Source organism: Salvelinus namaycush, chromosome 9 (assembly GCF_016432855.1).
Source record: "Salvelinus namaycush isolate Seneca chromosome 9, SaNama_1.0, whole genome shotgun sequence".
NCBI classification, from domain to species: domain Eukaryota; kingdom Metazoa; phylum Chordata; class Actinopteri; order Salmoniformes; family Salmonidae; genus Salvelinus; species Salvelinus namaycush.
In genome coordinates this window covers 36,010,881-36,023,100 of record NC_052315.1, presented here as the reverse complement: position 1 = coordinate 36,023,100, position 12,220 = coordinate 36,010,881, and positions in this window count along the sequence as shown.

Sequence of the window (12,220 nt, the reverse complement as noted above, 5' to 3'; positions counted from 1 at the left end):
ACCATGCATGTCGCATGCAGCATCAAAACACTCAACATGCAGCCTGAGGGTTAGGGTTACAAGCCCCTGCACAAGTCAAATGAGGTGAAACATCTCACTGGTCCTGTCTCTGACAACAAACTGCCAACAGACAGTCAGAGAAACCACCCTTACTTATCTCCTCACCCCTCTGTCTTTACTGCCCCTCTGTCTTTGCTGCCTCCACTGGCATCATCATAAACAATGGGAGTTGAAATAAACCTTAAAATGTCTCATTACCCTACCTCCTGTCCCAGCCCAAGGTGTGTTTGTGTGCGTGTGTGCCTGCTTGCGTGCAAGCGTCCATGTGTGCTTATGTACAGACGTAGGATCTTAATTTGTGCCAGTTTACTACTGCAGGAACAGGAAATGTGACTTCTGTAAATTATAGTTAACAGAAATGATTTGTAGGGGTTGATACATTTTTCATTACGGTAAATCAAGTCTGACATTTAAAGTGGAAAGTACAAACTTTAGAAGTCTTTTTCAACATTAAATATACCGCTGTGCAGGAAATTCTCAGCAACAAAAGAATGGTCAAATTAAGATCCTACATCTGTATGTGAGTGCCTGCGTGCTTGTGTATGTGTGCATGTGTGTGTATGTCTATATTCCTATGTTTGGGTCGCAGCCAAGGCCCTGACTGACTGAGTGAGTGACTACTCAGGGCTTCTTCATATCTGCGTTAGTGTAATTGTGCCATCATAAATCACAGCAACAAGGTTAATCAGAAGCCTTAAGCCTCCGTCTCTTCTCTCTGGAACATTTCTCTCAGAGGTGAAGCTCAGGTAGCTGGGAGGAGAGAGAGAGAGAGGGAGAGAGAGAGAGAGAGAGGAGAATATGAGGAGAGATTGAGAGGAGACAGAGACAGAGACAGAGAAGGAGAGAGAGCCAGAGGAGGAGAGAGAGTGAGGAGAAGAGAGAGTGATGAGGAGAGGAGAGAGAAAGAGAGAGAGAGAGCTAGAGAATGAGAGGGAGACTGAGAGGAGAGAGAGTGAGGAGGAGAGGAGAGAGAACGAGAGAGAGACAGGGCTGGAGGTTGATCTGTTTCCTGCCCTTCATTCTATCTTTCTCTCTGTTTCTCACTGCGTGTCTCATTCTAATTTTCTCCCTCTCCTTTTCACTGTCTATCTCTCTCTGTCAGGTGGTTTACTATAGGAGGCAGGCCATAATGCTTAAACCGGGAACTCAGTACAACCCTAACCCTAACCCAATACAGTACAGCCATATAAGATGGAGCAATATTCAAACTGCAGACCGTTGAGAGGGGGACTCCCCTATTAGCCCAGTCCTTATCTCAATGTTAGGAAACCCAGAAGGGGCTTTACTGCGGTGCAGGGCTGCACTATTTGCACAGTGTACAACTTCCCAGTCACTGCGGATTAGTCAAACAATACAACTCCCCCCACACAACGCCATCCACCAGAAAACTCCACCCAAATTACTCTTTCTATGGCCTGTTATAAAGGCCTGAGTATGAATGAAGGGCTCTGTTAGTGCGTCTGAAGATAACACACTCAAACACACACTCACTCGATGCAAGGGTAAAGAACGCAGCAAAGCCATTCTGCCCCACGCCTGATCTGATTGGCTAGGAGACACTGGTCTTGTGTGATTGCTCGTCCCTGGTTGGCTGATTGGATAACTGACTGGGTCTGGTTTTACACCTGTCGAGCTGTGCTGTGAAGTGAGAGAAAGAGAGCGGGATAGAAAGGCCTGCTGCTCTGTGATTAAGTTGAGAGTTGAGTTGTGAGAGAGATTGGCCATTAAGCCGTGACAATCTGCCAGGCTTCCACAGTCTGACTGACACAGACGGGAGGGGGGGGGGGGGGGCAAGGCAAGTTAGTTCAATGACAATGATCAAATGACCTCTGACATAAATGGCAATAAGGTAGATCAGAAAAAGTTGCCCCAAATATATAGAATCAAATAGACGTATGTTTTATTAGCAGTGTATTTGTGGTTTTTCAAAGCTGTTTGGATGAAGGAGGGCGAGACAGAGGTCATTTATGAGGTAGAGACATCATCAGTAGAATGAGGGTGCAGAGAAGCCATGAGCAAATTCCTTGCAGTCCAATAAAATGTCAAATGTTCCCCTCTAATCACAAAGTATAAAAATAACACACCCATTGTGAAATGATTCATAATGTCTGCAAAAAGTCAGTGACGTTTACTCAATTTTAAGTCATTCATTTACATTTTAAACACTCGTGTCGTCATCATGTTGATTATGGGTTTTCCTCTCTGAAAGGAAGGATGAACTGTTGTCATTTAGTGGTGATTAATGAGTGACAGCTATTCTGTTGAACTCCTTCGTATCCTTGTTGTCTGTTCTGGCACATCCATCGGGGTTTCAACTGATCCAAAAGTGATTCTTTGCACATGTTTGATACAAGTATGTCAATATTCCCTAGCTATTGATCTGACAATAGCACAAAATGGCAACCTACTGGATGTGTAATGAAATGAACACACACTTCATTTCACCAACATACAGAGCATCACCTGGCTGAGCAGAACTGTGACTGCAGTGTCATCAACCAATAGCCCTTTCCCCTCCACCAACCAGCAGCCAGGGGAGCAGTGACTGTGGCCTGGGTTTAATGTAAACAAGCCTGGGCATTCAGAGCCCCCAAAACGACCCTATTAGGCAGGATGCTGTGGTGTTGTGTTTAGAAATGGGGGCATGTGGGGGGGGGGGGGGGGGGGGGTTGGAAGTGGGTGAGGAACCAAGAGGGATGAAAAGGTGAGGGAATAAGACAGTGGGGTGGTTTTGGAGGGGTGTGGAGTGGGAGGTGGGGGAGTAATGGAGGAGGGAGACAAGCCATGAACGGGGAGTGAATGAGGGAGTAAGAGGACATTGGTTTGGGAGGGGGGAAGGATTATAAAAGGGGAGAGGAGCCAAAGGGGGAAGGTTGGGCTTGGAGGGGAGTGGAAAGGGGGAGTGTTTTTAAGCGACGACGGTAACGCGACGGCAGCAGGAATGTTTAATTAAATGTTGGAAGGGACTCTGGGTGCTCCTGCTCCAAACTGCCCTACAGATGAATGGAAGGATTAACTAACACCACGGCCGGGCCTGTGGCTAGAGCACGCTCATTACTGCAGAATAGACAGAAAGAGAGAGAGAGGCAGGAGGAAGAGAGGCAGGATGACTGGAAAAGAGTTGAATGAAGATGGAGACAGGGAAAGGGGGAGGATGATTGGCAGACAGATAGAGAAAGAGAGGGAGAAGGAGAAAGGATGGGCAGCTGAAGGAGCAAGGAGAGAGAGAGAGAGCAAGAGACAGAGAGATAGGAGCTGGCAGGGCTTAGACTGAAAGATTACAGATACTCAATGAAAGCTGGACACACTCCGTAGGGGCACACACACTCTACCCTGTGCCGTGGCCATGTCCGCATTACAGCCACGGCCAATCTGACTGCGGTCAGTGTCAACAGCCAAGACAGAGGATTCACAGAGGATTCACAGAGGATTCACAGTGGGCAGTTTGCTCAACCTGCTGGCTGGGCTTCTTGACCCTGTTGCGCCACGGAGCCAATACACACAACCACTTCAATACTATGTTGGGAGGAGTGAAGTGTTTGGGTATATTTGTGTTTAAATGCAAGTGCAGCACAAATATGAACATGAACCCTTCCTCCATTCAGCTACTGGGAATTACACAGTGTACATACAGAAAATAACGCAAATATCAACACACCAAATGGACTTAGGAGGAAATGGGAACGCAAAGGAGAACAATATGAATGCATGATAGTGACAAATAGTCCACAGGTAGTGCATTGTGAAATGTCTGGGAAATTTGTGGTGATATTGCTTTTAATGTGTGTGGACCATTCAGAGGTAAATTATATTTCCCCAGACAGCTACTGTAGGTTTGTGGTTACAATGTGAAGGAATATAGTCTTGTCCAAGAAGACAAGAGCTCCCATAAAGTTTCTATTGATTTGGTCTCTAATCCAGTCTCAAGATTAAACATTAAATTGGGTTAGGGTTAGAGTTAGGATTAGCCCCAATCTAACCTTAGCTTCTTGTCCACATCCTGGTCCAACCCTAACCATAGCCCCAACCACAACCCTAACCTTAGCTTCTTGTCCACATCCCAGTTCAACCCTTACCAATAATACATTTCAGTAAGAGATGAGATCAAATTAGTATCAGTGAATGAAACCCAAAGGACAGGAAATGAGGAAAGCTGTAGCCATGTTGGCGTCAGACAATTCATATTGACCTTCACAGCAAACAGAAAGACAGACAGAAAGCCACAGAGGCCCAAGAGGCACGTCTCCCACCCATCACTCCACATCAGAGGTACAGCCAGAGGTACAGCTCAGCCTACAAACTGGTATCTATGTTGACCTTCCTCCACATCAAAGCCATGGGCATCATAAGATAGACAATTGCAAGGTGTTCTCTGTGTGAACTGCCTGTCCACACAACAGGTTCAACACTGAGGGGGAGGTATATTGCCAGGGAACTTGTGTCCTTAGTTAATAAGTGACAGTCTGTTTGGCGACGAGCGCGGAGATTCTGGTCTGATTCAACTTCCCACACTTATCCTTCTGTGGTATTCTTCCACAGCCCAGAAGTGAAGCAAAGCAACTTCAGCTTACAACAGCTTCATGCACTGTTCTATTACAACAATGCAAGAAATAAATATTCAGTAGACACATGAAGTGTATCAATCTGTGTTGGTGTCATCACTCACTTTACAATATTATTGGACTAATAATAGGGAGTGATTATACTACTAACATGTTTATCACTAGTATCACTTGTGTGCTCAAAAGGTTTTACAGCTGCACCATCGAGAGCATCCTGACGGGTTGCATCACTGCCTGGTATGATAACTGCTCGGGCTCCGACTAAAAGACACTACTTCAGAGGGTAGTGTGTACGGCCCAGGACATCCCCGGGGCCAAACTTCCTGCCATCCAGGACCTCTATACCAGGTGGTGTCAGAGGAAGGCCCTAAAAAAGTTCAGACTCCAGCCACCCTAGTCATAGACTGTTCTCTCTGCTACCGCACGGCTAGTTGTACCGGAGCACCAAGGCTAGGTCCAAGAGGCTTCTAAACAGCTTCTACCCCCAAGCTATATAACTCCTGAACAGCTAATCAAATGGCTACCCAGACTATTTGCATTGCTCCCCCCTCCACCCCTTCTACGCTGCTGCAACTCTCTGTTATCTATGCAGCCACTTTAATAACTCTACCTACAGTTGAAGTCAGAAGTTTACATGCACCTTAGCCAAATACATTTAAACTCAGTTTTTGACAATTTCTGACATTTAATCCTAGTAAATATTCCATGTCTTAGGTCAGTTAGGATCACCACTTTATTTTAAGAATGTGAAATATCAGAAAAATAGAAGAGAATGATTTAATTCAGCTTTTACTTAATTTATCACATTCCCAGTGGGTCAGAATGTAACGACTCTTGTCGTTGGTTGAAGGAGAGGAGGACCAAATTGCAGCGTGGTATGTATCCATATTTATTCGAACACTTATTCAACACGGACAAAAACAATAAACAAAACGAAACCAACGACGCTACAGTCCTGAACATGTGAATCTAGAAAACAAAGAACGCAACGAACAGGAACAATCACCCACAAACAAACAGTGAGAACAGCCTACCTAAATATGGTTCCCAATCAGAGACAACGTAAAACACCTGCCTCTGATTGAGAACCATATCAGGCTAGTTAGACAACCCTAAACCAATGAAAACACATAACATGGAATATACCCACCCAGCTCACGTCCTGACCAACTAAACAAAGACTAAACAAAGGAAATAAGGTCAGGAACGTGACACAGAAGTTTACATACACTCAATTAGTATTTAGTAGCATTGCCTTTAAATTGTTTAACTTGGGTTAAATGTTTTGGGTAGCCTTCCACAAGCTTCCACAAGTTGGGTGAATTTTGGCCCATTACTCCTGTCAGAGCTGGTGTAACTGAATCAGGTTTGTAGGCCTCCTTGCTCACACATGCTTTTCAGTTCTGCCCACAAATGTTCTATAGGATTGAGGTCAGGGCTTTGTGATGGCCACTCCAATACCTTGACTTTGTTGTCCTTAAGCCATTTTGTCACAACTTTGGAAGTATGCTTGGGGTCATTGTCCATTTGTGACCAGGCTACCCGAAACGTTTGACCCAAGTTAAACAATTTAAAGGCAATGCTACCAAATACTAATTGAGTATATGTAAACTTCTAACACACTGGGAATGTGATGAAAGAAAAAAAGCTTAAATAAATAATTCTCTCTACAATTATTCTGACATTTCACATTCTAAAATACAGTGGTGATCCTAACTGACCTAAGACAGGGATTAAATGTCAGGAATTGTGAAAAACTGAGTTTAAATGTATTTGGCTAAGGTGTATATAAACTTCTGACTTCAACTGTACATATTACCTCAATTACCTCGACACCGGTGCCCCCGCACATTGACTCTGTACCGGTGCCCCCTGTATATAGCCTCCACATTGACTCTGTACCGGTGCCCCCTGTATATAGTCCCGCTTTGTTATTTACTGCTGCTCTTTCATTATTTGTTTTCTCTTACTTTTTGGGGGGTATTTTCTTAAAGCTGCATTGTTGGTTAAGGGCTTGTAAGTAAGCATTTCACTGTAAGGTCTACAACTGTCGTATTTGGCGCATGTGACAAATACATTTGATTTGATTTGATTATCAGTTTCATAGCTGGCAGAATGATGCCACTGGAATATAAACTGCAGCTCTGCTCTTGTTCACATGTCCACACTTGATCTGCATCCCTACGGGAATACATCCCTATGGGAATGTGTGTGTGTGTGCAGGCAGTGGTGAGTGCGTGTGGTTGTGAGAGTGCATGTGGAAACCTCTGTGTACGCCTTCTCACAAGTGTGTGTGTGTTAGAGGGATGCCATTTGGGATTTGGATCTGCTGGTGCATTAATGAGTGCTGGTTCATTAATGAGTAACACGCACCCCTCATCTCCAACAATAACCCCTCTGCCCACACTCCCACCCCCTTACCCCCCAGCCAAAAACACCCCCTCCAAGCACACCCACCATCCCCCTTTCGCTGTCCCCTCCTCTCTCTCTCTGTCTCTCTGTCTCCCTCTCTGTCTCTATCTCTCTTCTCCTCCTCACTCTCTTCTCCTCCTCTGTCTCTCTTCTCCTCCTCACTCTCTTCTCATCCTCTGTCTCCCTCTCCTTCTCTGTCTCTCTTCTCCTCACTCCCTTCTCCTCCTCTGTCTCCCTCTCCTTCTCTGTATCTCTTCTCCTCCTCACTCTCTTCTCCTCCTCTGTCTCCTTCCCCTTCTCTGTCTCTCTCTCCTCTCAATCTCTTCTCACATTCTCCTCTCAATCTCTTCTCATATTCTCCCCTCTCTCTCTCTCTCTCTCTCTCTCCTCTGACATTTCCAGTCTCAGTTCTTTGCCAGAGGAGGAACTTCTTCATTTGGAGTGTGAGACAATGCGGCAGGCCCTGTGTCTTTGTGCTCCTGACATCCCTCCGAGCCACAATATGGCCCCGTCAGGGATCACTGAGGACACACAATGGCCATTACCCATGGGGCCGAGCAGCAGGGCCTCAGGGACGGGGCCCGGGTGGACAGCTTCCAGACTGCTGGGTGTCTGGGGCCACACTGGGAGAGGAGAGAGGGATGGAAGGAGGAGAGGAGAGGGGGATGAAGGGAGGAGAGAAGAAGAGAGATATGGAGTGAGGAAAGGAGAAGAGAGAGATTGATGGAGGAAGGATGGAAGGAGAGGAGAAAGAAAAGAGGAGATATGAAAAAGAGTAGAGGGGAAAATGGGAAGAAAGTTGAGAGTCAAAGGCAAAGTCGTAGGAGAGAGAGAGACAGACAGGGTATGGGTGAGGGATAGAACACTGGAACCTTTGCCATAAGGAGAGAGTTAGGTTTTGGGGGGGACTAGTAGGGAGGACATGGGTCTTAGGTTAGATCTCTCTGGGGAGACGAGGGGGGGATAATGGATGATGCTGTTTGTCTTGGAGCTGAACTTGGTTGCCTGATCACACAGGCAGAAGGGGAATGCAGGCAGGCATTGAGCAAACAGCCTGAAGAAAGGACCTGTTTCCCCTGGCTGCTGCTGCCCTGACCCCAAGGCCCAGGCCACACTGGCTGGACACAGAGGGTGGACAGGGACAGACAAAGGCTGAACAGGAGGGCCCGAGGGGATGAACCAGGGGGCCATGGTGGGACAGAAGGGGGTGGACGTGGGTCATTGGGTGAGACTGAACTTAACCATCAGTCTCCCATGATAATCTCCCTCAGCTTGATGCTCTGTCACTCTCTGTCACTGTTCTCACAGTTTAGAAGACAACATAGCAAAACCCCAGCAGCTCCACCAACGCTATGTGACTAAACAAACTACCATACCTACGCAAAGTGGACCACAAGGAGATAACTTTAATTTTCATGCCTTTTGTGTTGTAATGCTAAACCAATTAATCCCAATGTCAACATAGCTTAATTTTATTAAAAGCCTTCTTCTCAGTTGAGAGGACACAGGCCAATTAGTAGGAAGTCCTCAACCACAGCATCTGAGGCATTCCTGCAGCTCCTGTCCAAACGTTGGCTCTCACCTTAGTGAGGGGTCAGTCCCAACATGATTATCTGGGTCACTGCTCACCTATTCTGGGCCAGAGCTGACAGGGACATGCATCAGGCCCCTGGTAGGAAGGAGAGTAGGAGAGATAAAAGTGCTGTTAAGGTGGGTTTTTAGGAGTGTCCCAAATGCCACCCTATACCCTATATCAGGGCTATCAAACTCATTCCATGGAGGGACGACTGTCTGCGGGTTTTTGGTTTGCCTTTCAATTAAGACCTCCAGTAGACAACCAGGTGAGGGGAGTTCCTTACTAATTAGTGACTTTCATTCATCAATCAAGTACAGGGAAGGAGCGAAAACCCGCGCACACTCGGCCCTCCGTGGAATGAGTTTGACACATGTGCCCTATATAGAGCACTATGAAGGGAATAGGGTGCCATTTGGGATACAAAGACTGTGTAGAGGAGAGGGAGGAAGTTTCTTTACATTCCACTCCCTCTCCCTCTCACTGTTCCTGTTTCTGTTACCGATCCACCATGCTGCAGTGATAATGGACATCTTATCTATCTGGAGGCTACACTTCTCACTGGCCTGCACTTTTTCAATGGACTGACTGCACTAGCTCCTTTTCCCCTTTTCTCACAGTGGAGGGGTGAACATTGACAGATGGCCCTCTCTCGCTTTATCTATCTTTCATTCTCTCGCTGTCTGGCTCTTATTGTCTCTCTCTCACTCACTTTCTCACTCACACTCACTTTCTCACTCACTCACTCTCAAGTTTCTCTGAAGGATTCAAAACTTTATCATGACAGAAGTTATCGTTTAGCATTATCTGGTGCAATATACATTGAAAGTTCTCTCGTCTCTTATTGTAAAATAACTTTTACATCCATTCTGAAGGAAGGATGGGAGGGAGTCTAGGGGGGAGGATAGGGGAGACCGACGTGTAGAAGGAGGGGAGGGAGGGGAGAGAGAGGAGCGAGATGGAGGTGAAGGAGAGAGGAGAATGACCTAACAGGCAGGAGAAGGTGGAGAAAGATAACGCCCCTGTTCCCTCACAAACTCCCTTCTTTCCCCTCCCTCCCTCCCTCCCTCCCTCCCTCCCTCCCTCCCTCCCTCCCTTCCTCCGCCACTCCTGTCCTCTCTATGTTTCTCTGCACCCTGGGTGCTTTCATAGTTGTATTTAGTGTTGAAGCCTGTGGATGCTGCAGCCATGCAGAGTTGAATGGAAAGACACAACATGTGGCCTGCCCCCAGCCAAAATTCACCATCTGGCCTGTCCACGCCAAGGTAGGAGACCCGGGCCCCACGTATAGAGGCCAGGCACCGAGCAGGGGACAGAACAGATGTGTGACCAAAATATTCACACAGAAACACACTAACTCACTGAGGCACGCACACACACACATACACAACATGCATGATCAAATGCGGGGCCCCTCATACACATACAAACTCATACCAGGACATCCATACATGCAAACCCTCATCCACATTAACATGCATAAGTATCAGAGGATAGGGCACAGAAATCATATTGCTACCCAAAGAATACACAGGGTGCACTGGGGAGATGTGTGCTTCACTGGCGTGCTGTTGATGGACAAACAGTACATGTGATAACATTGCATGTGTACATACAGCAAAATATCATTATCCATCAGGGATGTGATAGAAGGATCTGTTTCTCTGTGTTACCAAACCTTTTGATCCAACCCCTGGTCAGGGGGAATCCCCGTACCTAGCCCCAGAATTCTGCTATTCCGTGAGAGCTGAACGGCCATAAGCATGGTGACCTTTTGGGGTCAGAAAATCATTTGTGTCCCATCCATGGTCTGTGTGTTCTGTGGCATATAATTGACATTTAATGAAGACAGGTCCAGGCATGGGGCCGCAAGGCGATAGAGAGAGGGGTGAGGGGTGGAGGGGGAGAGGGGAGAGAAGGGAAAAAGAGTGGAGAGAGAGAAAGAGGGGATCGAGTGGAGAGAAAGTATAGCAGAGAAGAACAGACGCTGAGGACGAACAGCCTGTTGAGTCACTGCCAGCCCCATCTGTCTACTATTTCACATCAGCACCATCAAAAAAACACAAAGGGGGAGGTGTGTGTGCGTGCGTGCGTGCGTGCGTGCGTGCGTGCGTGCGTGCGTGCGTGCGTGCGTGCGTGCGTGCGTGTATGTGTATCACTTTCCTGACATTCCAATAGGAACACATTCAGCACAAAATAGGAGGAAACTTTTACATTTGTACTACATTTTGATTGTTCTGTTTTAAAAAATGTATCCCGTTCTCTGGTCGTACACCGGGTATGGCTGAGTAGTCCTCTTCCCTTCATGACAACTCTTCCCGCCAAGGAGTACAGTAGCTGTGTTATTCCTAGGAGAACCCAACGGAAGTTGGACTGACTTCAAAGTCTAGGCTTGGGGAAAACCAAGCTTCTCTATGGTACTACACAACTAGAGACAACTCTACAGTGTGTGGCGAGAGGTTAGCCACTGTGGATGGAGCATTGGGATACCCACAGTACAGCGGCTTTAACTTAGACTTAGAGGATGTTACTGTGTGAAAATAGAGGTTTAAAAACAGTGGTAAAGGATTCAGTCTGAAACTGCACTATGGCTGGCTTGACATTTAAAGGCAATTTCCAATTGAGCCAAAATGAGCGATCTCCTCAAACACGGTAACATTGCCTTTAAAAGTCGCATTACAAGCAAGATTGTAAAACACATTGTGGTTGGGATTTTTAAGTTGTTATTTTCAGAAATACAATAGACACATTTCCAATTCAGCTCTCACCTTTAGTCTTCAGTCATAAGGAATTCTGTTTTGGCAACACAATATCAGCACTGCCTCATGTTTGCACCATGGCCCCGCTGTCCACTGAATGCCACTTCTCAATATTTCAAACTTTAACTAAAGTTCAGCCATAGTATCGTAAAGAGTTAGTGGTGAGCTCCAGCTATCTTCATGGCGGCAGAGATTCCACCATGTGTTTGCTTATGCCCTGATGAGATAGCACAGGTACTGTAAAGATATGATACAGTACCTTCAGAAAGTATTCACACCCATTGACTTTTTCCACATTTTGTTGTGTTACAGCCTGAATTTAAAATTGTTTAAATTGACATTTTGTGTCACTGGGCTACACAAAATACCCCATAATGTTAAAGTGGAATTATGTTCCTCAAAAGTTTTACAAATTAATTAAAAATGAAAAGCTGCAATGTCTGGGGTCAATAACTACTCAACCCCTTTGTTTTGGCAAGCCTAAAAATGTTCAGGAGTAAAAATGTGCTTAACAAGTCACATAATTAGTTTATTGGACTCACTCTATGTGAAATAATATGTTTAACATGATTTTTTAAGGTCTGCCTCATCTCTGTACCCCACACATACAATTATATGTAAGGTCCCTCAGTCAAGCTGGGAATTTCATATATAGATTCAACCACAAAGACCAGGGAAGTTTTCCAATGCCTCGCAAAGAAGGGCATCTATTGGTAAATGGGTAAAATAAAAAAAATCTGACATTGAATATCACTTTGAGCATGGTAAAGTTATTATCTACACTTTGGATGGTGTATCAATATACCCAGTCACTACAACGATACAGGCGTCCTTCCTATGTCAGTTGTCAGAGA